Source organism: Pseudorca crassidens, chromosome 8 (assembly GCF_039906515.1).
Source record: "Pseudorca crassidens isolate mPseCra1 chromosome 8, mPseCra1.hap1, whole genome shotgun sequence".
NCBI lineage: Eukaryota > Metazoa > Chordata > Mammalia > Artiodactyla > Delphinidae > Pseudorca > Pseudorca crassidens.
Genome location: NC_090303.1, coordinates 18,836,707 through 18,863,964, shown reverse-complemented (window position 1 = coordinate 18,863,964; position 27,258 = coordinate 18,836,707). Strand labels below are relative to the sequence as shown.

The 27,258-nt window shown below is 43.6% G+C and overlaps 1 long non-coding RNA gene and 1 pseudogene across 1 annotated transcript; one reads left to right on the top strand and one right to left on the bottom strand.

The window, feature by feature from the left end:
* Window positions 1-20,736: 20,736 nt before the first annotated feature.
* On the bottom strand, window positions 20,737-26,834 carry LOC137228882 (uncharacterized). Its single transcript, XR_010945395.1, has 3 exons — window positions 26,267-26,834; window positions 22,124-23,336; window positions 20,737-21,912 (listed from the first exon to the last, which is right to left on the bottom strand). It is a non-coding gene; the product is annotated as an uncharacterized lncRNA (long non-coding RNA).
* LOC137229630 (U6 spliceosomal RNA) lies at window positions 23,435-23,530 on the top strand (annotated as a pseudogene).
* Window positions 26,835-27,258: the final 424 nt, after the last annotated feature.

Sequence of the window (27,258 nt, the reverse complement as noted above, 5' to 3'; positions counted from 1 at the left end):
AAGAAGCGGGGATCCCTGATTCCATATGGAAGACCAACTGAGCATGGAAACCCCAACATGGAAACTCCTTTTCTTTCCTGCTAATTATCACAGAATCTTGGGCCTGCTACACGTATACCTTGTTTTACTGTGCTTTGCTTTATTGCACTTCACAGATATTGTGTTGTTCACATATTGAAGATTTTCCCCGCGTTGAGCAAGTTGGTCAACACCGTTTTTCCAATAGCATCCGCTCACTTTGTCTCTCTCTGTCATAATATTTCGTAATATTTCAAACTTTTTCATTATTATTATAGTTGTTATGGTGATCTGTGATCAGTGATCTTTGATGTTACTCTTGCAAAAAGATTACGACTCACTGAAGATTCAGATAATAGCATTTTTTTTTAGCAATAAAGCATTTTAAAATTAAGATACGTACATTTTTTAGACATAATGCTATTGTACATTGAATAGACTACAGTATAGTATAAACATAACTTTTTTTTTTTTTTTGCGGTACGTGGGCCTCTCGCTGTTGTGGCCTCTCCCGTTGCGGAGCGCAGGCTCAGCGGCCATGGCTCACGGGCCCAGGCGCTCCGCGGCATGTGCGATCTTCCCGGACTGGGGCACGAACCCGCGTCCCCTGCATCGGCAGGCGGACTCTCAACCACTGCGCCACCAGGGAAGCCCTAACTGTATAACTTTTATATGCACTGGGAAACCAAAAAATTCATGTGACTCACTTTATTGCAGTATTTGCCTTATTGAGGTGGTCTGGAACTGAACCCACAATATCTCTGAGGTCTGCCTGTGTGTGACTTGTCATTAGCATTTGGCCTGTTTTCAAAAGCTTCAGTGGCAAAGCACTCCTGACCTCACAAGGCCTCCCATTTTGTCTTTGGCCAGGCCTGAATGGTGGGAAATACTGTGTTTTATCAAAATCTACCTCCTGATAATTTCTGAAAACCAGCCCTAGTTCTGTTTCTTAGGGCATTTTTTTCTTAAGTTTCTGTGAATGGATTGTTAATAGACATCATATGGGAAATAGAAGAGAGTTGTGTACACAATAGATATGGTAAATAAATTCTAACACAGGTTTCTATATTAGAGGATTTTCTCGGAATCTTGTTTTCTTTTTTTTGTGGCTGCGCGACACAGCCTGTGGGATCTTAGTTCCAGACCAGGGATCGAACCTGCGCCTGCTGCTTTGCAAGCCTGGAGTCTTAATCACTGGCCCTCCAGGGAAGCCCCAGAATCTTTTGTATGCTAATGTGCTTTGTGAATCTAGGAGGGAGGTTGCCTTTGAGGCATTTTCCAAATTTATTCACCCTCCCAACTCTTTTTTTTTTTAACATCTTTATTGGAGTATAATTACTTTACAATGGTGTGTTAGTTTCTGCTTTATAACAAAGTGAATCAGTTATACATACACATATGTTCCCATATCTCTTCCCTCTTGCGTCTCCCGCCCTCCCAGCCTCCCTATCCCACCCCTCTAGGTGGTCACAAAGCACCGAGCTGATCTCCCTGTGCTATGCGGCTGCTTCCCACCAGCTATCTATTTTACGTTTGGTAGTGTATATATGTCCATGCCACTCTCTCACTTCATCCCAGTTTACCCATCCTCCTCCCCATCTCCTCAAGTCTGTGCTCTAGTAGGTCTGTGTCTTTATTCCCGTCTTACCCCTAGGTACTTCATGACCTTTTTTTTTCTTAGATTCCATATATATGTGTTAGCATACAACTCTTTTCTTGATAGGCCCGTGTTTACATCCCATTGGAAACAGCTGGGGAAGTAAGGCTCTGCTGTCTCTCAGTTAGAATTAGCGTGATCCTCCTTTCCCAGGCCAGCTTTTCAAATGCTTGGGCTTGTGCTCCAAAGATAGTATTTTCCAAACTAAACATCTCTGCAACTTTCAGCTTCCTTCATGGTTAGGTTTTCAGACCTTTCTCCCTCTGGTCACCCGTCTCCAGTTTGCCAATGTCCCCCCTAAAGTGTGCGGTTCACAACTGAATATAATAGCCCTGTGCTAGTCTTTGGGTTGGTTCCATTGGACACAATTAGAACCCTCAGAACACTGTCATTCTGCCGTTTTATTTTCGACCTGACTGGTGGGGGGGTGAGGATTAAGTGACTCTCAGCACAGAAATGATGGATGCCAGGGCAAGAGAAGCTTGTGGAATTTGGAGCTGGTCAAGGAAAAACTAGAATGATTTTTATTTTTGAAGGTTTGAAATGTCTTAAATAAGCACAGGTTTGAAAGCCTATTATGTGCAAGGCACTATGGAGGGTAGAAGAGATGTAAGCCATTAGTCTTGCATGCAAAAAGCTGATTGTTGAACTAGGGAGATGGTTAACGGAAAAGGCCAAAAATACAAGATAGCTTCAATTATGCAGATTAAGTAGGGTGGTAAGGATTTGAGGAAGATTCACTGTTGGCTGTTTTTGTATTTTCTCCACAATATCCCATATATCCAGTGAGGGTGAGTAAACATTGCTGATGGGCTGAAAGAGACATGCCTTGCTTTGAAGAGTCTATAGCTTGGTGGTGAAGTGAAGGTTTGATCAGTGACTATTTTGTTCCCGGTGATATTCTATAGTATTAGAAATGTGTTTTCTGGAAGAAAATAATGTTTACTCCAAGTCAAAAGTGATGTCCCGAACTGGAGTGAATTTCTAAAAAAGTACTATGTGTAAGAGCCAAAACAGAGAAGTTTTTTTAGAGTACAAAGTATTGCTCAGAATAAGCTAAGGAACACAAATATTTTCTTCTCAAGGCAACTCCCGCCCCCAAGGCAGCGCAGTGTGGTGGCTAAGAGCACAGCCTTTGGAGCCAGACCGCCTGGTTTCCACTCCTGTCTTCCACTTCTTAAGAGAGTGACCCTGGCTACGCACTTAATTTCTCAATGCCTTGTTTTCTTCCTTCCCTTCCCCTTCCTTCCCCTTCCTTCCTTCCTTCCTTCCTTCCTTCCTTCCTTCCTTCCTTCCTTCCCCTTCCTTCCTTCCTTCCTTCCTTCCTTCCTTCCTTCCTTCCTTCCTTCCTTCCTTCCTTCCTTCCTCCCTCCCTCCCTCCCTCCCTCCCTCCCTCCCTTCCTTCCTTCCTTCCTTCCTTCCTTCCTTCCTTCCTTCCATATGGCTCTTATCTCACAGTATTGCTGTGAGTGTTAATGAGGTTCTATGTGGAAAACAGAAGACTCAGGATATCCCTTTTTATTTACTTACTGCTATAAAATCCATCACCCCAACACTTAGCTTAAAAACCAGAATCGTCATGTACTTTCTTTCATAGTTTCTGTGGATCTGGAATTCGGGAGCAGCTTAGGTGGGTGATTCAGGCTTGAAATTTCTCGTTCAGGTGCAGCAGATGTCTTCTGGGGCTGAGGTCATCTGAAGGCCTAATTGGAGCTCGAGGATCCACTTTAACTCACGTGGCTGGCAAGTTGGTGCTGGCTGTTGGTGGCAGGTCTCCACCCACCTTCAGGTGGGCCTCTCTGCAGGGTCGCTTGAGTGTCCTCACAACATGGCTGGAAGCTTCCCCTAGAGTAAGAGCTCTAGGAGACCAGTGTGGAACTGCAGTGTCTTTTTTTTTTAATATTTTATTTATTTGTTTGTTTGTTTGTTTGTTTAGGCTGCACCGGGTCTTCCTTGCAGCATGCAGACTCTTAGTTGCGGCATGTATGTGGGATCTAGTTCCCTGACTGGGGATCGAACCCGGGGCCCCTGCATTGGAAATGTGGAGGCTTACCCACTGGACCACCAGGGAAGTCCCTGCAATGCCTTTTATGACCTTTATGACCTAACTTTGGAAGTCACACACTGTCACTTTTATTCTACTCTTATTCAATGGGGAGGGGACTACACAATGGCATGATTACTAGGTGACCATCGGTGGGGACCATCCTGGAGTCTGGCTGCCACACCCTTCGAGGAAGTACTGTGTTCTACTGTGTGACTGATATTAGGTATAGGATACTTAAATACAGAAATTTTTAAAAAAATTAATTATTTTTGGCTGCTTTGTTGCTGTGCGCAAGCTTTCTCTAGTTGCAGCGAGCTGGGGGTTACTCTTTCATTGCCGTGTGCAGACTTCTCATTGCAGTGGCTTCTCTTGTTGCGGAGTACAGGCTCTAGGCATGCAGTTTTCAGTAGTTGTGGCACACGGTCTCAGTAGTTGTGGCTCACGGGCTCTAGAGCGCAGGCTCAGTAGTTGTGGCACACGGGCTTAGTTGCTCCGCAGCACGTGGGATCTTCCCAGACCAGGGCTCGAACCCGTGTCCCCTGCATTGGCAGGCGGATTCTTAACCACTGCACCACCAGGGAAGCCCTTAAATACAGAAAATTTTAACATCATGTAGTCCATATAGATATTCAGCATTGTTTTCTCAAATGAGAGGTTTGTTAACATGACTCCATTGCTATAACTCACGTTATCAGGGGTTTTGGTTTGCACTCCCCTCAAAGTAGAGCCTGAGACAAGGACTTGGGTACCAGAAATTTATTTGGGAGGTGATTTCAGGAAGCCGGAGGGAGGGAGTGGGGATGTGAGGCAGGGAAGAAGGGAAGCCAATATAAGGGTGTGTTATGGAGGTTGCTTGCTATGGTGAATGTGGATTTGATTCCTCTGGGACCTGCTGAGTAGCGTGCAGAATTCCTCCCAGCATTATCCTCCTGAAGGGAGCATACACTAGCTTCCGACTCCCACTGACTGAGGGTTTCCCCTGGGAGGTGAACTTCCCTGCATGTCAGATCTGTACCTGCAGTCAGGCTAAGAGGCCCCTACAGTGTTAGGGAAGGCTCTGAGATAAAATGGAAACCTCAGCTCTTGCTGGAGGTGGGATGCTGTCAGCACAAGGTGGGTGTGAGCTCACAGGTGGGCTGAGGGATGTGAGTGGACCCCAGAGGCGTTTGCTACATCAGGTTAGCAGAACCTGGGGATTAAGTGGATGTGTTAGTTCAGCTCCCCCAAGTAGCAGATGTCAAGAGATTAGATGTGCAAGGAATTTAATGGGAAATATGCCTTGAGGAAGATGGGGGGATCTGGAAGAGACTGGGAGAGCTATCAGACAGTAATGCAAGTCTGAGCTCTGGGGAGGAGAAGGGAAGGAAGAAAGTCTGGGTAGAAAGAGTCTTAGATTGTGGGGCAGGATTAAGAACGGTTCAAGCCAAAATCGCCCATCAAAAACATCCTGGGCTTCACAGGATGCCTGTCCTGGTGTCTAGCCCGTGTGCAGCATGGCCTCGGGTTCACCTTAGCTTGGCCATCAGGCAATTATGCTCCGTCAGTCAGGTCTCAGGCATATTCTCCTGGCAGCCACCATTAGTTTTGTGCATGGACAGCACAGGTAGTTGCAACAAGTCTTGTACTTGGGGGAACCAGAGGTCACTCACACTGAGATACTAAGATCTATCCTTCCTCCTTTGTCTGCCATGGTGTCTGAAACTCCTCCATAAGAAAGGGATCCCCTTGTTTAATTTTTGCCCTCTCTTCCAGCTCAACTCTGAGAGGAGTTACATACTGAGTCACTAACACTTTAGTATGAACAAATTATCCTAGTTATTTTATTCTATGACAGACAGAAAGAATCTGGGACAACATGAAAGCATGTAGGATTTGGGTGAATAGCACTTAAGGGAAGGGACACAAATGTGAGGGATAGGGGACCTCACTGGGTCTACTTTCCAATTCCTGCTGGGAATGGAAAAAAACCAATGTTCAGACTCTCCATAGTGAAATAACAAGAGAAACGTGCTTTCAGCAAGTGTCACCACTCTTTGTCCAGCACCACTGTCCCCTACCACCTTAATATTTTGAAGGAGGGTATATTTTTCTGGGTCGTTGGAGATATTAAGTGAATGTTGTCAAGGTGGTTGGAGTATTTGAGTTGGGAAGGAGGGAAGAGACTCTGAGATTTTTCAGAAGTTGGTCCAGGAGTCAACTCTATCAGAATACCTAGAGCTCAGTAATGTACATTTCTTGCTTTCCCTCCCCACCCATGTCCCCCAACCCCAAACTAATTGAATTAGATTCTCTGGGGATGGGGCCCAAGAATCAGTATTTTATAAGCATTTCTGGTGATTTTTGTGAACACTAAAATTTGAGAACCACAGGTTCAAGGGGACTGTAGCTTCTAACACATAATCACAGCTGACCCATATCTTCTCACCTGAATTGCAGACACCAGCTGCCTCTGACTTCCAACTGTGTCATCGACATTCTTTCGATGTACTGGGCTTCTCAGACTCAACATGTCCATAGCCAAATGCCCAGTTGCCTACCTGACCCTCCTAGGAGGCTTCTCCACCAGCCTTAATAGCACCACAGTTAATGGCAACTCCATCCTTTCAGTTTGCTCAGACCAGATGCTTCCTGCCTTCTCCCTTTCTCTCGCTTTTTATATCCATCCAACTAGCTCAGCTTCAAAATACAGTTGACCGTTGAACAGCACAGGGGTTAGGGGCGCAGGCCCTCTGTGTGGTCAAATGTCTGCATTATAACTTTGTAGTCAGCTCTCTGTATCCATGGTTCTGCATCCTGGGACCCAACCAACCGTGGATCCTGTAGCGCTGTAGTGTTTACCATTGAAAAAACTCTGCATATAATGGACCCAAGCAGTTCAAACACGTGTTGTTCAAAGGTCAACTGTGTAGCCGGAATCGTTATACTTCTTTTCACCTCTGCTGCTACAGCCCTGTTCTGGTTGCCATAATCACTCCTCTGGCTTTGTATGATAGCCTCCTAAGGCTCTTCCTGCTTCTGTCTTTACGAGTTGTCCCTTCCTCTCACCTCTAGGCTATTCTCAGCAGTCAAAGTGACCCTGTACTCAAATCCACACCATGGATCCCCATCTTTCAAGCAGGAACCAAAGTCTTTATAGTGGCCTACCCTGGACCTTTTCTTCTACAACTCTCCTCATTTGCCCCGCTCCAGCCACGCTTGACTCTCTGCTCTGCTGGAATGCATTAAGCATGACCCTGCCCCAGGACGTTTGCACTGGCTGTTCTTCCTGCCTGGACCACTCTTCCCTCAGATATCTGAAGAGCTTCCTCCCTCACCTTCTTTCCTTAAAAGTTACCTTCTCAGGGAGGCCTACCATGACCACTCTATTTAAAGTTGCAAACTTTCACATTCTGGATCCCCTTTACCTATCCCCCCCACTTTTATTGAGATATAGTTGGCATATACCACTGTATAAGTTTAAGATGTACAGCATAATGGTTTGACTTACATATATTGTGAAATGATTACCACAGGAAGTTTAGTTAGCATCCATCATCTGATACAGCAAAATGAGAAAATATGAAAAGAGAAAGCAAAAAAAGAAAAAAACATTTTTTTTCTTATGCTGAGAACTCTTAGGATGTACTCTCAATGCCTTTCCTCTATATCATACAGCAGTGTTAACTACAGTCATCATGCTGCACGTCACACCCCTAGTACTTATTTATCCTGTAGACGGGAAGTTTGTACCTTTTGACAGCCTTCCTCCTACTCCCCCTTCCTCCACACCCCAGGGTTGGGTAACCACAAATTTGTTCTCTTTTTCTATGAGTCTGAGTTTTTATTTTTTTGTATGTTTTAGATTCCACATATATGTGAGATCATATGGTATTTGTCTTTCTCTGCCTGATATTTCATTTAGCATAATGCCCTCAAGGTCCATCCATGTTGTAGCAAATGACAGGATATCCTCATTTTTAATGGCTGAATAATATTCCATTGTGTACATGTATACATATATATACGTACACACAATGGAATATTATTGGATATATATGGATATATATATATGGATATATAATGTTTTCTTTATCCATTTGTCTCTTGATAGATGTTTCCATGCCTTGGTTTTTGTAAATATTGCTGCTATGAACATGGGGGTGCAGATATCTTTTCGGGTTAGTGTTTTTGTTTCCTTTGGAAATAGTCCCAGAATTGGGATTGCTGGATCATATGGCAGTTCTATTTTTAATTTTTTTGAGGAACCTCCACACTGTTTTCCATAATGGCTGCACCAGTTTACATTCCCGCCAACAGCGCGCAAGTGTTTCCTTTCTCCACATTCTCACCTGCATTTATCTCTCGTCTTTTTTTTTTTTTTTTTTTGCGGTACGCGGGCCTCTCACTGTTGTGGCCTCTCCCGTTGCGGAGCACAGGCTCCAGACGCACAGGCCCAGCAGCTATGGCTCACGGGCCCAGCCGCTCCGCGGCATGTGGGATCTTCCCGGACCGGGGCACGAATCCGTGTCCCCTGCATCGGCAGGCGGACTCTCAACCACTGTGCCACCAGGGAAGCCCTCTTGTGTTTTTGATGGTAGCCATTCTAACAGCTACCAAATGGCAGCACCAGAATTTGAGCTAAAGCTGTGTTAGTTCAGAGGCCTTGTGGTTAGCCAGTACATTGTTGCTTCACAGTGTAGACATTCCTAATGATTCTTAACCGCTGTCCTATGCCTCTTTAAAAATCAGTTTACAAGCTTAAAGCTGTGGCTCACACACTATTTGTTTTTAAAAAGGTTTGTTTTGATTTTACTACTATTACTTCACTGTTTATTTAGCTAAGGGTTTCTGTTGGCAATGATGGGAGCGTGTGCCCCTTATCCTTGGGCATTTCTGAGATTCGAGAATCTGCTGATCTGTTGGCACCGCCAGTTCTTAAGGCTGGTGGAAAGAATCCTTTCTGTAACTTCAAAGACTGTTTCCTCTCTCCTTCCACTGGACTTCGGTGACTCTTTAGCGGTCCCTCTGAAGGCAGTCAGCAGGGCTGCCTTTTTTTTTTTTTAATTTATTTTTGGCTGCGTTGGGTCTTCGTTACTGTGTGCAGGCTTTTTCTAGTTGCGGCGAGCAGGGTCTACTCTTCATTGTGGTGCGCGGGCTTCTCATTGCGGTGGCTTCTCTCGTTGCGGAGCATGGGCTCTAGAGCGCAGGCTCAGTAGCTGTGGTGCATGGGCTTACTTGCTCCATGGCATGTGAGATCTTCCCAGACCAGGACTCGAAACCGTGTCCCCTGCAACGGCAGGTGGATTCTTAACCACTGTGCCACCAGGGAAGTCCGGGCTGCCTTATTGTATTCTACTTAATTCAAGACCGCGGATTTCTTGAATATTTCTGCCCTCGGCTCTGAGGGCACAGAGGATTAAAAACACGGTCCTTGCCTCCTCGGCTCATGGTAGAGCCAGGGAGAATGATGGAAAATGACACAGCAGCAGAGACAGTGTCTCCTGGGCTGGCAGGCAGGAGCGGAGCCCTGCTGCGGCAGAGGCTGGCGGGACAAGTCTGCCCAGCATAGAGAAAACTCCCTGGGGAAGGTGAAGTGCAGGGTGCAGGTGGGAGGGGAAAAGCAGCAGCAATTCTAGCAGTAAAGAAGAGAGCTCGAGATAGGGCTGGGTACAGTCACATGTGGTTTATTTGGGGGATGCTAGAGAACTCAGTGTGGGCGGGGTGTGCTGCAGTGATTGGATTCCAACTGTGAAGAGCCAGGGATGACTCTGTAACCCTTATGGAAGGTTTTGAAGGAGGGGATCCACGACCTGCTTCAGATTACAGTCTGCAGGTGGGGGGTGGCAGGGGTGGGTGGGTGGGGATAAGGGCCCATTAATCCGTCTAAACCGCTTTTCTGGAAGGAAATCTCTGCAACAGAGCAGAGCATTTCTCCTTGTGTGCTGGCTAGTGCCCTAAGCCTGTCAGTGCTCTGCTTAGAGTAGACAATCAGTAAATACACAGTGAAAAAAAATGTTTACATACACACCCCCCAATTTATATTTCTCTCTCTTTTTTTTTCTTTTAAGTAGGGCAATTAAGAATAGATTCAGACAGCAGGAGGAGGTTCTCTGATCTCACACTGACTGCAGAGGGCTATAGGCTTCAGTTTCTTTGCACATTGAGGGCGCTCATCGTGAGACGAAAGCATTTCCTCCTCTTCCTTTTTCATGGGTTTTATCAAAATTTTGACTGCTCCAAGCATCTTCCTCATCAGCACAAATGCATTTGGTATGGAACTAATAGTAGAATATTTTAGGGGTGGATTAACACGGAGATCCTAATAGCTAGCTATCTGGGTTACCAATGCTACTGCCTGCATACAGGTAAAGGGGAAAAGGTAAAACAGATTCATTTTTCTTGCATCCTGGATTTCTTTTAATTTTCTCAGACATAATTCATAAATTCAAATAGACCAAAAAAGTATATGCTTTAAAGAAAAATGGGAGAACAAGAAAAATCCCTACCAACTACAGTTTTGAAGAATGGATTTTTTTCCTTGACTTAATTAATATTCATTTTTAGTAGAAATGTGAACACGTGCCTACCACATTTTGTTGATGCTTGTGGATTTATTTTTAGGGAGAGGGAGAAACAGAGAGGAAGTTAGACTCAGAGACCGCCAGACATTTAGCTCCTTATCTACAGTAGAGAGTTTATTGAGATTTAGAATAAAAATTAGCAAGAAGCAAATATTATCCACAAAACGCCAAAGCTTAATCTGTGGCCAAAAGACTTGGCCTGGCACTTAGAGGTAAGGTTTAGCCCCTTTCTCCATATGAAGAAAGCACATCTATTTCCTATTCTTTTGGCACCATTTTCCCAAAGCACACACACTCATTAACTGATGGTTGTGATGGAATTCTGTCCTATTTAGCTTCAACCGCGAGATTCTTAACCATTTAAAACTTATTCAGAAATAAAAACCCGCTCTAGTCAATGGAGAAACCACTTTATAGGTCTGTATTATGCTCTGTTTATATTTATTAAGTCCTCATTGATCCTGGGAAAATGATGAAGTCTTACATTTTTGCGTTGTTTTATTGCTTACAAAGCATGTTTCATTCATTACCCTATGGAAATCTTAATACTCTAAAAGGAAGACATTTTTATTTGATTACACAGTTAGGAAACCAGAGATTCTGCTATTTCTTGAGATCACTGGGCTAGCATTTCACAGTGTCAAGGTTTGCTCAAGAAAAAAAAAAAAAGAAGGAAAGAAAAGAAAAAAAGGACTGACTATAACACTGCAGTAAACCTGCGAATCTTAATAGGGAAATCAGTTGTGTTCTAATTTCTAAGTACTTGATTCAAGCAGAAATTGAAATAAAAAGTATAAAATTTAAAATGAGCCACTCACATTTATTGATGACTTACTTACCATGTGCTAGGCATTGAAAAGTACATGCATCATCTCATTTAATTCTCCTGACAACCCTAAGAAGTGGAGAAATACAGTCGCTTCAGATTTTCTAGATGAAGAAAGAGTTGAGAGAAAAACAATTAAAAATAACGTTTACTGAGGGTTTCCTCTGCGTAGTCATAGTGCTATATGTTTTACATACAATTTCTCAGTTGTTCCTTAAATCTGTGAAGGAGAAACCCATTTTATAGATGGTACAACCAAGGCACAGGGAAGTGAAGTATCTTGTCCAGGTTCACATAGCTAGTTAAGTGGCAGAGCTGGGATCTGAACCCAAATAGTATTCCGCCCCGAATCTGGGCACTTCTCACCTAGCTAATGCTGCAGGCCAATCTCTTCTCATTCTGTTTTGGTCAAAGGTTGGGAAGATGTGTGTCATTCAGGGTACTCAGGGCTCTTGGGCATATCACGGGAGCAGCATCATACCTTCTCGGACAGGCTGGTAATGAGCCACCTTTTCCTACAAGAAAAGGAAGAACTTAATAGGAACTTTTACAAGGACTTTGGTGTGGGGGGAGTCTGTCTGGAAATACCACATTATTGGGGCTTGAGCAGTAAATACGCTTCAAAGGTTTTCACCGTAAGGCAGGGGTTTGGACCAGTTAGAGGCGTGTTTACTCCCGTGAGTCTGAAGAGAGAACAAGGTTAGGTTAAGTAGCTATCAATAACAGTTGATGATAAGCAAAAAACAACAACTCTGGGACCGTGGTTGTCACAGTCTCTTAAATAGATTATCAGGCTAATACTTACTACTTGTTTATTTTATATTATTTGTTATTGGTTTCAGGTGCACAGAATTGGATTAATATAATACTGCTTTATAACACACTGCACTGGTCCTTGCGACTTGTTTATACTGATCATTGTTTTAAATAATTCTATTTTAAAGCATAGTTTAGTGCTTCTAGGTACTCTGGACCCAGAGCTACAGCTCTGGCGCATGGTTTATCTGTGGAATCTTTTCCCACATTCTGGACATAAAACCTAGAAGGAAGTAGCTTTGGAGAATCAGCCCTGAAACCCAGAGGCTGGGGGCAGTGACCCTGCCGTTAGTAAGAAGCTTGTCTCCTTTCCACCAGGGGTTAAGGTCTCAGGGCAGGGTCAGCCAGGGGCTTGGTAAAGACAGAGTATTCATGACCTCCTCTGCACATTCCAAGGAGATGAAACAAACAAGTGGTCATTTTCCAGGAAAATTGAGGCCATGCTTCCAGTGCCCTGAGAATCCTCATACTCAGCATTCATGTGCCAATTAAAAAAGTTGCTCATACACTCAACCCTTTTCCTTGGGAGGGCCAGCTGGGGTGAGGCCAGCACAGCTGCTTCTGAAGGGCAGTTGGGGGAAATGCATCTTGCCCGTGGCCTGGTTAGAAGTCTAACCAGGCATTTACAGGGAGAAGTTGAGGTTGCCTTGCAGGGAAATTTCTTCCCATCCACGAAGACTTTCATACTTGTCTCTTCCTTCCTCATCACAACTTCTTCTTTCTGTGTCTATGGAAAATATATTTGTTCCAACTTCCCTGCCCCCAAAGTGGATTTTAATTGTGATACCAAAGTGGGACATTTTGCGTTTCTAATGGTTGAGCTCATTGGAAAGACTGTTCCTCTCTCCAGGGCATTGGGGTTAGTTTTTTTTTTTCGTTATTTGTTTCCGGTTTGGCAGCACATTGCAATGGCCAAGAGCGTGAACTCTGCAGTCATGTTTACCGGTTTCAAGTTCCAACTCCACCTTTTTTTTTTTTTTTTTTTGCGGTACGTGGGCCTCTCACTCTTGTGGCCTCTCCCGTTGCGGAGCACAGGCTCTGGACGCGCAGGCTCAGCGGCCATGGCTCACGGGCCCAGCCGCTCCGCGGCATGTGGGATCTTCCTGGACCGGAGCACGAACCCGTGTCCCCTGCATCGGCAGGTGGACTCTCAACCACTGCGCCACCAGGGAAGCCCCCAACTCCAACATTTAGTAGCACATTTCTTTTAAACCTTTGGCAACATATTTAAGTTTGCTAAATTTTAGTCTTTTTCTGAGATAATGGGAACTATCTCATAAAGTTGTCATGCAGATAAATTAAAGCATCCTTTGTAATTCACTTAGCACAGCTCTCAGCACATAGTAGGTCCTCAGTAAATGTTAGCTGTAGATGCTATTATGAAACGTAGGTCTTAATATACTTGTACTTTTATTTCTCCTGGCTGGATGCCCCCAAGTAGGATTTTTGGGTTCAAGAGTGTGTGCATTACACGTTTTATTTTATTTATTTATTTTTAAAATTTATTTATTTTATTTTATTTTTGGCTGCGTTGGGTCTTCTTTGCTGCACACGGGCTTTCTCTAGTTGCAACGAGCAGGGGCTACTCTTCGTTGCGGTGCGCGGGCTTCTCATTGCGGTGGCTTCTCTTGTTGTGGAGCACGGGCTGTAGGTGCGCGGGCTTCAGTAGTTGTGGCTCACGGGCTCTAGAGCACAGGCTCAGTAGTTGTGGCACACGGGCTTAGTTGTTCCACGGCATTACACATTTTAAATCATGGTGTCTGGTTACTATCTAAAAAGTTTGCAGCAATTTATAGTCCTATTAATTAGCGAACAGAGTAACCTTCTTCTCCAAACCTTACCAACATTGGGAGATAAGGAATCATCTCAATTTTGGCTAATTTGATGGGTGGAAACGGTTTCTTATTATTTTAATTTGCGTTTTCCTGATCTTTAAAGAGACAGTGCATCTATACGTAGATTTATTGGCCATTTTCGGACTCTTCTACATCTGAACAGTCTGTGTTTGTTCACAGCTTTTGTCTATGGGATTTTACAAATACTGCTATTTTGAATAAACAAATATTACTAATTTATAAGAAATCTCCATGAATTAAGGATATTATCTGTGTTGAAAATATGTCTCTCATCCTATTATTTGTCTTCCTTTTCTCTTGTGATCTTTTGTTATACTGCCATTTACATTTTTTTATATAGAGTGATGTAACCATTTTTCTTTTATGTCTCCTGGGTCTTCTCTTATTTATCAAAGATGTTTGAGTGCCGTGTATATCCTAGAGTCATACTCTTGTTCTCATTTCACTACAGCAATGGCTCTCAATTTTCTGTGGGCATCAGAATCACTTATGAAGCACTTTAAAACTGTGTTTTCTTGGGCTTGATCATAGGATTTCCAGGAGTGGAGCTTGGATGCATGCTTATGAAAAAGGAGAGTCTCATTTTGAAAAATGAGTCCTTCTTAAAAGTAGGTTCTTTGTTTCCCCCATCCCCACCCCAAAAGCAGGTTCTTAAATTGGCAAAATGTTGATATAGTTGTTGAAGTTGGATGCTGTTATTGGGGCCTAGTAGGTGGCCCCAAGATGTGCCTCAATGGCATACTGATAATTTTGAATGAAAGTTATTTAAGAAATGGCCAATGCAAGAGGGACACTGTGACCCTCTGCTGTCTCCTCCAAAGCAGGAGATCAATCTCTCATGTGAAAGGTGTACTCCTTACACCTGCAGGTAGAAGGACACCCTTATTTCCAGAGGTAGGGAGTTTGGGCCCAGAAGCCTGTAAAAGTAAATCTTGTTACTTCTTTAATTTACTACCCCAAGCCCAAACTCTGTTTAGATTTTTCACTAATTGAGCACCTCAAACCCAAGTTTCTTTGTTGTGTCAATTCCTCACAAATTTGTTGCTTCTTTGTCTAAAAAGTATAAAAGCTGCCTACTTTGGCTACTTCTTAGGTTCCATTTCTATGAGACCTCTGTGCACACAATTAAAATTAGTTTCTTTTCTCTTAATCTGTCTTGTGCCAATTTTATTAGTCCAGCCACAAGAACTCAAGAGGGGTAGAGGGGGAATTTCCTCCTCCCAACACTATAGATGGAATGTTTGTATCCACCTGAAATTCATATGCTGAAATGTTAACCCCCCAGTGTGATGGTTTTAGGAGATTGGGCCTTTGGAAGGTAATTAGGTTATGAGGGTGGATCCCTCCTAAATGGGATTAGTGCCCTTATAAAAGAGACCACACAGAGCTCCCTAGCCCCTTCCCTTCCCCTATGTGAGGTTACAGCGAGAAGAGGACTGTCTGTGAACCAGGAAGAGGGCTTTCACCAGAACTCAACCATTCTTATTTTTTTTAATTAATTAATTAATTTTTGGCTGCCTTGGATATTTGTTGCTGTGAGTGGGCTCTCTCTAGCTGTGGCAAGTGGGGGCTACTCTTCATTGCGGTGCGTGGGCTTCTCATTGTGGTGGCTTCTATTGTTGCGAAGCACGGGCTCTAGGCATGTGGGCTTCAGTAGTTGTGGCACACGGGCTTAGTTGCTTCACGGCATGTGAGATCTTCCCAGACCAGGGCTTGAACCCGTGTCTCCTGCCTTGGCAGGTGGACTCTTAACCACTGTGCCACCAGGGAAGTCCCAGAACTCAACAGTTCTTGCACCCTGATCTTGACCTCCAGCTACCATAACTGTGAGAAATACCTTTCTGTTGTTTGTAAGCCACCCAGTCTATGCTCTTCTGTTACAGTAGCCCAAATGAACTAAGACACTGGGTGATAGGCACTCGAGAATTCATTATCTGTTCTCCTTACTTTTGAATATGTTTGAAAATTTCCATGAGCAGTAACCTTAAAAGAAAAAGTTCTGATAGCGTGTGAAGCTTATCAAAGTTGCTGTCCTAATCAGAGTTGGCTAAGCAACAGAGATGTTACATCGAAGGTCAGCTAGGAAGGGACGTGGCCTCCTCATGGTGATGTTGAGCAATAGTGCAGCCGCCCACGTGGGCGCTGAGCCAGAGCACGAGCAGCCTGCCAGGGCTGTGCTGGGTCCTTGGACCCTGAACAGTAGGGCCTCCTTTCTTTCCGATTGCTTCACAGCTTCTCTCTCAGTTCTGCAGGACCCCGTGAAGAGGCAGGAGCAGATATTTCTGTTCCTTGGAGAGGCAAGTAAAAAATGGAAGTGAGTCTTCAAGTCTCTCTTAGGGAAGGTAGCAGCAGATGGTGGGAGTGGTAGTGTTCTCATTTGCCATCAGACTGGCCTCTCTCTCCCTCCATTAAAAACCCTTTGTCAGTCATCTTACACGTACTCTAAACCTTCCATTTTCATCTCTCTCTCTCTTTTATCCCCAGCATGACATTCTTTTCCTAGTCATGGTAACTTCTTGGTCTTGACTGTGATTTGCTTACTTATGCAAATCTGCAATGAAGTGTTAGGAACAGTATTAAAATAGAGGCCCTACTGCAGTGACACTTACCTGGAGCCCCGTACAGTACCTATTATTAACAGGACGCACAGTTGAAGGAGGGGATAAACACAAAACACACGTAAATCAACCTGGGATGCTTCACCCAGACTTTCCCAATCCCTAGTCCTCACCTCGTGCAAAATACTACTCAAAACACAGCTCAGGGGAAGCCCAGGACAAACTGGCTGTCCATTTGTCAATGTGTAAGGCTAAAGATAACCAGGTAATTAAAGGGAACCATCAGTGCAAAGGAGGAGTTGAACCGTGAAGAAGCAGAACAACCTTCTGCTAGGGGAAAACGAGATAATGCTGGGGAGGAAGAGAACTTTTGAGGTGGTCTCAGTAGAGATGGGAGAGATTCAAGAGGACATTATATCCATAAACTGAAAGCAAGTTGCCATTGAAAGGGATAGTCAGAAAACTAGAATTCTTGAAATTGAAATCTTGACAATATGATTATCAAAATTAATTTCAGGGACTTCCCTGGCGGTTCAGTGGTTAGGACTCCATGTTTCCACTGCAGGCGGTGTGGTTTTGATCCCTGGTCAGGGAACTAAGACCCCACATGCTGTGTGATGTGGCCAAAAAAATTTTCAAAATTCCACAAAAGTCTGAAAAATAAAATAGATGCAGCCAAGGACTGAATTCGAAATCTGGAAGATAAAGTTGAAAAAAGAAATCTTCTGAAACTTAGAGACATGATGTCAAAAGAGATAAAAGAAGGTTGGGAAAAGATCGAAGCAGTTTGCCCTCCAATTCCTCTAATAGGAATCTCAGAAGACGGAAAGAGAACACGGAGAGAGGATGTGACTTTTCTCAAAAGAGAGAAATGACTTGGTCTTCAGATTGAAAGGGCCCATCTCGATACATATTGGTGACACTTCTGCCCTACAGGGATAAAAAAGAGTATCCTTAAAGTTTTCAGAAAGAAAACATAAAATCGCCTGACTAAAGCCACAATGGCTCAGAAGACTCCAATCAGCAACACTGGACGTTAAAGAAAAGGGAGCACCAAGTTCCAGGTTCTGAGGGAAATGATTTGAACATATAAATATACCCCAGCTAGGCGAAGCCTAAAAATACCTTCAGACACAGGCAAGGACTCTGAAAGATTGTCTTCTCTATCCTTTTTCTAGAACAGCTACTCAGCGCTGTACTAGAGCCAAGCAGAAAAGGAACCCAAGAAAGAGAAAAACATGGGCTCCAAGAAACCAGTCTAGGAGGACAGTGACATGACATCCCAAGACAATGACAGTTGCGTCGCACACCTAGACAGCAGTGAGTCTAAATTAGAACAGAAAGTCAGAGGGCTCCATGGAAACAGTTTTCAGGAAGAAAGTGGGTAATATAACACAAGTCTTGTGATTAGGATCTAGAAGTCTCACCACAGCCTTCGATCAATGAGATGGTGGCAGAAGTCTTTTTTTTCTCCCTCCACAACAAGAAAAAGAATGGCCACTAGATATTCTGAGAAATAAAAGGAAACACTCTACAAGAAAGTCATGGTCTGAATATGAAGCAAGTCAGATTTTGAGCAGTTAGTGTATATAAGAAATAGTGATACACCCTCTGAATTAAATAGCAATACAATCTGTCGATACAATCTGTTTGAACTTGTAATGGGTACTCGGTATACACATTTGCCTGTGTTGAGTGTGCTTTTTTATTCCTGAAAGTGGTTTGCCATTTTTGTAGCATATTTTCTTTACATATCAGCTTTTCCCTAATAATTTTTTTGAAGAATCACCCAGAGAATAAATTTAGGTGTAAATTTTGTTCTCATTGTTTCTCTTTCCCTCTCAAAAAAAAAAAAAAAAAAAAAGAAATATGATTTTGTGGTTTTTAACATAGTATTGGTGACTTTGGATTTGTTTTTTTGTTCTCATGTCAAAGCTTATATTTATTGTCTATTTTATATTTTTTATTTTTTAAGTTAATGTTTATTGGAGTATAGTTGATTTACAATGTTGTGTTAGCTTCTGCGGTAAGCAAAGTGAGTCAGTTATACATATACATATATCTACTCTTTTTTAGATTCTGTTCCCATATAGGTCATTACAGAGTATTGAGTAGAGTTCCCTGTGCTATACAGTAGGTCCTTATTAGCTTTCTATTTTATATATAGTAGTGTGTATATGTCAGTCCCAATCTCCCAATTTATCCTCCACCCACCATTCCCCATTGGTAGCCTTAACTTTGTTTTCTACATCTCTGACTCTATTTCTGTTTTGTAAATAGGTTCATTTGTACCGTTTTTTAGAGTCCATATATAAGCGATATCATATGATATTTGTCTTTCTTTGTCTGACTTACTTCACTAAGTATGACAATCTCTAGGTCCATCCATGTTGCTGCAAATGGCATTATTTCATTCATTTTTTATGGCTGAGTGATATTCCATTGTATATGCGTATCACATCTTCTTTATCCATTCCTCTGTCCATAGATACTTAGGTTGCTTCCATGTCCTGGCTATTGTAAATAGTGCTGCAATGAACATTGGGGTGCACGTATCTTACCTTATCTTTTATTTATTTATCTATTTATCTATTTATTTATGGCTGCATTGGGTCTTCATTGCTGCGTGCAGCCTTTCTCTAGTTGTGATGAGCATGGGCTACTCTTCGTTGCAGTGTATAGGCTTCTCATTGTGGTGGCTTCTCTTGTTGCGGAGCATGTGCAGGCTCAGTAGCTGTGGCTCGCGGGCTCTAGAGCGCAGGCTCAGTAGTTGTGGCACACAGGTTTACTTGCTCTGTGGCATGTGGGATCTTCCTGCACCAGGGCTTGAACCCGTGTGCCCTGCATTGGCAGGTGGATTCTTAACCACTGCGCCACCAGGGAAGTCCCTGGGGTACATGTATCTTTTTGAATTATGGTTTTCTCTGGATATATGCCCAGGAGTGGGATTGCTGGATCATATGGTAGCTCTATTTTTAATTTTTTAAGGAACCTCCATCCCATTCTCCACAGTGGCTGTTACCAGTTTACATTCCCACCAACAGTGTAGGAGGGTTCTCTTTTCTCAACACCCTCTCCAGCATCAGTGGTTTGTAGATTTTTTTTTTTTTTTTTTTCAGTACGCAGGCCTCTCACTGTTGTGGCCTCTCCCGTGGTGGAGCACAGGCTCCGGCCGCGCAGGCTTAGCGGCCATGGCTCACGGGCGTAGCCGCTCCGCGGCATGTGGGATCTTCCCGGACCGGGGCACGAACCCGTGTCCCCTGCATCGGCAGGCGGACTCTCAACCACTGCGCTACCAGGGAAGCCCTGTAGATTTTTTGATGATGGCCATTCTGACTGATGTGAGGTGATACCTCATAGTAGTTTCGATTTGCAGTTCTCTAATAATTAGTGATGTCGAGCATCTTTTCATGTGCCTCTTGGCCATCTGTATGTCTTCTTTGGAGCAATGTCTGTTTAGATTTTCTGCCGATTTTTTGATTTGATTTTTTTTTTTTTTGATATTGAGTACATGAGCTGTTTGTATATTTTGGAGATTAATCCCTTGTCAGTAGCTTCGTTTGCAGATATTTCTCCCATTCTGTGGGTTGTCTTGTTATTTTGTTTATGGCTTCCTTTGCTGTGCAAAAGCTTTGAAGTTTAATTAGGTCCCATTTGTTTATTTTTGTTATTTGCATTAGGAGGTGGATCAAAAAAGATGTTGCTGTGATTTATGTCAGAGAGTGTTCTGCCTATGTTTTCCTCTTAGAGTTTTATAGTATCAGGTCTTACATTTAGATCTTTAATCCATTCTGAGTTTATTTTTGTGTATAGTGTTAGAGAATGTTCTAATTTCATTCTTTTACATGTAGCTGTTCAGTTTTCCCAGGACCACTTATTGAAGAGACTGTCTTTTCTCCATTGTATATTCTTGCCTCTTTTGTCATAGGTTAGGTGAACACAGATGTGTGGGTTTATCTGTGGACTTTCTATCCTGTTCCACTGATCTATATTTCTGTTTTTGTGCCAGTACCATACTGTTTTGATGACTGTAGCTTTGTCATATAGTCTGAAGTCAGGGAGCCTGAGGACTTTGGATTTTGATTGGACAGTCATTTAAGCTCAGCATCTGGAAACTTAAACTTATGGACGTGAAGAAGCATAAGCTTAAAAAAATACCCATTAACCTTAACGTCAGACTCATATTTTCGTAATCTTTTTGAAGTGTTCCTTAGTAACTAATAGGTCTTGTTTTGAAGAAATATATATATATATACATATATATATGTATGTATAAAATTCAGCCACTCCTCTAGTTTCCGTTCACTTTTTTTCTGCTAACTCCAAGTAAAACGAAATGAGAGAAGTTTTTAGAAATTTTATTTTTTTATTGAAGTATATTTGACATACAACATTCTATTAGTTTCAGGTATACAACATAATGATTCAACATTAAAGAAATATTTACAGCAGTTAAATACTTGTGGGATTATTTGGGTTGTGCGATTGGAATGGTGTGTGTGTGTGTGTGTGTGTGTGTGTATGTGTGTGTGTGTGTATAGTTTCCTTCTTGATGCCCCACTTTCCACCAATCATTGCCTTCACACTTGCAGACTCATATTTTTTTTAAAGGACCTCACCTACTTACTGATAGCAGGTGTAGGTTTTCTTGTTGAATGCTCCTGCCTACAAGATTTTAGTTTCTCAAGGATCAGGCCTAGGCCTCTATCCTGTTCCTCTTCCTCTGGCCTGGCTCGCCCAGCCTCAGGGTGCCCCCACCAGGTCCTGGAGGGTGTCCTGGGCAGATGAGAGCCTCTTGGCCCTGTGCCCCTTGATCCCTGCACTCTCATGGGCACCCCACATGGGGTGAGGGAGAAGGGGAGGCAGCTGGTCCAGGTTCGGGTAAGCATGGTGATGGGAACCCACATCGCAAGAGCCTTGAGTTCTCTGTACCAATCATTAGACTTTCAAAGTTGCATAAAGTATAAATCAGAGGCCCAAATGCTTACTAATGTCGATTCAGCACAATAAAGTAATCAATAAACAAAATAGTCTGAGAGGAACAGACTAACCCCAGAGCCTCCTCCCATGAATAAGTATTTGTGGGGACAAAGCATTTTTGGAGAAGTGAATCAGCTCATTTATTTGTAGAGATTTGGGGAATTGTCATAAGGGCCTGAAAGGGTAATGAACATAGGAAACTCAATGTTGGTATCATCATGAAAAAGCCTTTCATGGAAAGGAGAGAGACTAGCGCAAAATGTGTTTCCTCCCCTTAAACCATAGGTTCTTCTCCTTGCCATGCTTTCCTGCAGACAAGGAAGGCCTCTAGCAGAGAGAGTGAGAATAGAAAGGGAAAGGAGAAAATGGAGAGAGGACATGGGAGGTGGTAGTGAGGATGAAACCCCGAGAGGCAGTGAGTACTTCAAACTGGACCATGAGTCATAGAGTGACACGTAGGTCTGTGGGTCAGTTTCCTTTCTTTGCCCCCAGATCTTGGCATTATCTTGACTTTCATCTCTATGTTCTGCTTGTAGCATCTATATTCCAAAGGGCAAGGCCATTTTTAACATCTTCATAGCTCGTACATGCTTCCTGTTGGAAGGCAAACTCGTTAGAATACATCTACATCCCAAATTAAATATAATTTTTTGGTAAACATTTTTGACAGGATATTACGTTGAACCATAGGAAACTGCCATTTTTACAGACCCCCAGAGCAGTCACACATTAGCAATTTCATATTGTTCAGTCTAATAATTTTGTCTTTGAAAGTATTTGGCTGTAAGTTCTGCCTTTAATTTACCATTATTTGGAATTCCCTGGTGGTCCAGTGGTTAGCACTTGGTGCTTTCACTGCAGTGGTCCTGGTTGGGGAACTAGGATCCTGCAAGCCAAAATAAATCAATAAATCAATAAATCGTAATTTACCATTAGCTAAGATTTCTCTGCAACTACTACATAGAGGCTGGGAATTTACGTAAACTGAGAACTTGTAACCTACAGATTATTATTCGAGGTAATGACACTTTAGATGCTCATAATACGAAAGGGAATAATTAATGGAGTTGACTTAAGTGGCATCTGTAAACTGTCCTTTAAACGTTTATTAGCTAAAACCTCCTCGTTTTTATTTCGGGGCTGTGGCCGGTTGGCTTCTGGTGGCAGGCTCTGATGAGTGATTAGTGTGCGGGAGGTTTATTCGAGGAGATGCTGGGCTAGCACCCATGGGGGAGGGGAAGGAGCCACACTGGACAGAGGCTGGACTCAGCAGCCGCATAGAGAGCTCGGAGCAAGGATGGTCCTCATGCTGTCCGGTTTGGGGTGCCGGTCGCTGGAGGCAGGCTGCCATCTGCCCTGGGAGGGGGCTGTCCAGAGAGAGCCAGCAGCTGAGGGCTTTAGTCAACGATGTTCCCAGTAGCTGGGGAAACAACCCTGTTGTCCTGACGTGGAGATCTAGTTAGGAAAACACAGCATCCACGACAGTGCCATTTTTTTTAAGGTCTTCTCGTAGCACCCTAGCACTGGGCCTGTGGGGCAGAGGGGTCAATGGCCTGTGTGAGAAGCTGATGGGGCTTGAGGCTTTTAGGGAGAGAAAGGCTTTCAAATAGACTTAAGAGGAAAAGGGAGGGTATTGGGTGAGACTTGCCCGCAGATGTCAAGATGGAGGGAGCTCTGGGTAGGGTCCCGAGTCCTGCCTGTTGGATCCTCACTGGTCTTACCTGTGAATCAAGGGGGGCACAGACCTGATGAACCCCATCTCTTCCTCCAGCCTAGCACTGGGCAGCGCTCGGAGTCTCACCCCAGTGATCCCAAAGTAGAGCAAATCAGAGTCACTAACTGATTCAGATTTGAATTAGGCAGTTTGCGAATCTTTTCCTCGTTCCTTGTTTGCTCCTGGGGATTGGTGAGGCAGGGTCCAAGCCAGGCCATTTTACAGACAATCACATTGCTTTCTCCTTCGTCTGGCTCGGGACTCTGAACAGGCACATGTATGAATAGGACAGTCCGTTTCATTACTGAGCAGCAGGCAGCAGGTCACAGAAAGAAAAAGAAGAAAGAAAAATTGGAGAGGAGCCAAGAATTAGAAAACCAGCGGCTGAGTCGCACGCCCGCTGTGCTCACTTGGGCAGCACATGGAATAATACAGAGACAAGTAGTGTGGCCCGTGTGCAAGGATGACACAGCAACGCGGGAAACATCCTGTATTTTTTCAGGGGTGATGAAAACGTTCTGGAGATGGATAGCAGTGAATGGTTGTACAATAATGAGAATGCCCTTAATGCCAGAGAACTGTGCACTTAAAATGGTTAAATGGTAAGTTTTAGGTTATGAATATTTTGCCACAATTTATAAAAAAAGCCAGACATGGCCGTAAGGGATGGAGGGTTGGATAAAGATGTCATAAAGTAAAAGTCATGCAATTACACTGATGAAATCAATTACAGCCAAAAAATAGCAAATGTCACAACCCACATGCAGGCAGTGACGTGCACACCCCGGTATAAATACAAAGTAGTGGAAAGAGCCAACCTGGATATCAGCTGGGTTCAAAGCCTAACTCTGCCACTTCCTAGCTGTGTGACCTTGGACAAGACACCTAACTTCTCTGAGCCTGTTTCTTATTTATAAAATCAAAATGATGACATTGGGGCATCCCTGGTGGCACAGTGGTTAAGAATCTGCCTGCCAACGCACGGGACACGGGTTTGAGCCCTGGTCCAGGAAGATTCTACGTGTCGTAGAGCAGCTAAGTCTGTGCACCACAACTACTGAGCCTGCGCTCTAGAGCCCGCGAGCCACAACTACTGAAGCCCACGTGCCACAACTACTGAAGCCTGCGTGCCTAGATCCTGTGCTCTGCAACAAGAGAAGCCACGGCAATGAGAAGCCCTCGCACTGCAACGAAGAGTAGCCCCCGCTCGCCGCAACTAGAGAAAGCCTGCGCACAACAACGAAGACCCAACGCAGCCAAAAAATAAATAAGTAAACAAAATCTATTAAAAAAAAATTCAGGATGCCTGGGCTTTAGTCATGGTTCTGCCACTGTGAAAACATGGGCAAGTCACTCACCCTTCCTGGATTTTGATTTTCTTGTTGTGAAACAAGAGTTGTACTCAGTGACCTCTATGATTAGTTCCTGCTCTAACTTGCTTTTGAGCTTCATAATTTCAGAGCACTCCAGACCTTTACTGGAAAGTGTGTGTCCAGGAAAGGTGAAACTCAGAAGAGCCAGTTCTGTTAGTCTGCTAGGGAGACCATAACAAAAGTACCAGGAACTGGGTGGCTTGAACAATGGAAATTTACAGTTTCATAGTGCTGGAGGCTAGAAGTCCAAGATCAAGGTGTCTGCAGGGTTGGCTCCTGTGAGGGCTTTGAAGGAGAAGCTGTCTCACACCCCTCTCCTAGCTGCTCGTGGCTTGCCAGCAGTCCTTGGCGTTCTGTCTTCTCTGCCTTCATTTTCATGTGGCATTCTCCCTGTGTGTCTCTGTCTCTATGCCCACATTTCCCTTTTTATAAAGACACTGGTCATATTGGATTAGGCCCACCCTAATGACCTCATTTTAACTTGATTACCCTTGTAAAGACCTTATTTCCAAGTAAGGTCTCACGCTGAGGTACTAGGAGTTAGGATTTCAACATATCTTTTTTGGAGGACACAATTCCGCCAGCCCATAACAGCAATCACAATACGTGGTTAAATATTTCTATATGGAAGGAATGAAGAAGTGGACTAAAAATAGGTTTTTGAATTTTTTCAATTAGGTGATACCTTTTTTTTTTATTTCTCTGGAATATACCTGAAGTTGAGTTTGTCAGGTATTATCGGGTTTGAGATGCAGTGTCCTTTCAAATGGTTCCCTCTGAGGAAATTTTACGCGTTCCTTTTTTTTCTTCTCCTCCCTACTTGCTTGTTCCCCTCATTCTTTTGTGTCTCCAGCTCTCATTGCATTAATTCTTACTCCATTCTCCTTCATCGCCCTACCTGGATCTCAGAAAATTAGGGAATATCTGTTCTTTATTCACCCTGCAGAGTAAAAATGCAGCCATCATTCTCACTGAATCATGACGTCTGCTTTCAAAGCCTCTCTTCTTCCTCCCCGCTTTTCCAGGGACTCAGAAACCTTGGGCCTGGAAGGGACCTGAGATGTTTTCTGAGCCCAGAGGTGGCTTGGGTCTCCTCGAACGGCCTATATTTTTAGGCTGGGCATGACCATCTCTCCACTTCTCAAGTATATTAGATATCTCTTTCTTATGTCAATTTAAAATCCGTTTCCCCATTCTGTCGCCAGTGAGCTCTCTAGAGTGTGACAGAATGAAGCCATTGCATCTCCCATGGGAAGCCCTTGGAAGCAACACCAGCTACGCAGGTTCAGACTCCTCGTAACATTTGAGAGGTAGTTTTCTCTGGTTCTACTAGTTATTTAACCAGTCAGCTTCAGGGTCTGTGACTAATTAGTTGAGGTAACTTGGGTAGGTGATATAACCTCTTTGAACATCAGGGTCCACATCCTTGAACTGAGTTACAGCTAAAAGACTTGAATTTAAAGGGCCTGCTTTCTTCCTGTCTAGATTCACTTTTCTGAATCTCAGAAGATCATAGTACTGGGGGCTTCCCTGGTGGCGCAGTGGTTAAGAATCCACCTGCCAATGCAGGGGACACAGGTTTGAGCCCTGGTCCGGGAAGATCCCACATGCCATGGAGCAACAAAGCCCGCGAGCCACAACTACTGAGCCTGCACTCTAGAGCCCATGAGCCACAACTGCTGAGCCCGTGTGCCACAACTACTGAAGCCCGAGCGCCTAGAGCCCGTGCTCTGCAAGAGAAGAGTAACCCCCGCTTGGGGCAACTAGAGAAAGCCCGCACACAGCAATGAAGACCCAGTGCAGCCAAAAATAAATAAATAAAATAAATAAATTTATAAAAAGAAAAGATCATAGTACTTACCTTCCCTCATGGGACTGCTGTGAAATCAAAGGTGATAGTATTTGTCAATTTTTGTTGTTGTTGTTGCTAGTAACTACTGCTGCTGCTGCTACTATAAAGGGCCTGGCAGGAGTTCCTCTTTCTAGGCTGGGTTAACAGCAGAAGTAAATGAAAAACTTTTGCTGCAAGTCACCGTGAGCTTATAGGAAGTGGTTGGGGACAGGATGTGTGGGAAAGCCAGGAGGGTTATTCAAAGAATTATTTCCAAAAAAAAAAAAAGAATGATTTCCAACCTGTGACCCAAGTTATGATTGTTAGCCAACTTCTAGAGCTGTCTGGGAAATGGCCAAATTCAGTTCTTAGAAGATCAAACCTGGGAGAAGTGCATTCACTGTTTTGGAACAAATTAACCAAAACACAGGATGACTAGCATCCTTTTGATCCCCTCCCTCATCCGTATCAAGAGCTAGCTCCCTTTGATTTCAGAGACTTTAAGAAAAAAGGTACAGAAATGAGTTCTTTTGTTAAAAAAAAATCACAAAAGAAAATAATAGGGGTTTGTATCTTCCTGGCTGGCCCTCTTTTTCACACATTTTTCTTCTGGCGTGAAGCAGAACAACAGAACTCTGTGTGGACAGATTACAGTGCACTTACCAACAGAACTGAATGGGCCCTGCCTCGTGGATGTGGCTCAGAGACTCCCACTTGGTGGCACTGATGGCCAGTTGGGTCCTTTCCATGGAACCACTGAGCGTTATTTCATCCTTGGGGTTTGCAGGGTGAGTTTGCAGCCATCCTGGGCTTCTTGTCGCTGTAGTGTCTAAGAGAGCATCTGGTGGTCTTTTCAGCAACTCTAATGAAGAGAGAAGAGAGGTTGCTTTCAAGAGCCCAAGGGCTTCGCATCTGTCATGCTTACACACGAATGATTTTAGTATCCGGAGAATCACATCAGGAGCTAGTTAAAGCCATTCCTAAATTATTTATCTGGGTCAGATTTTGGTTCACTCTCTTAT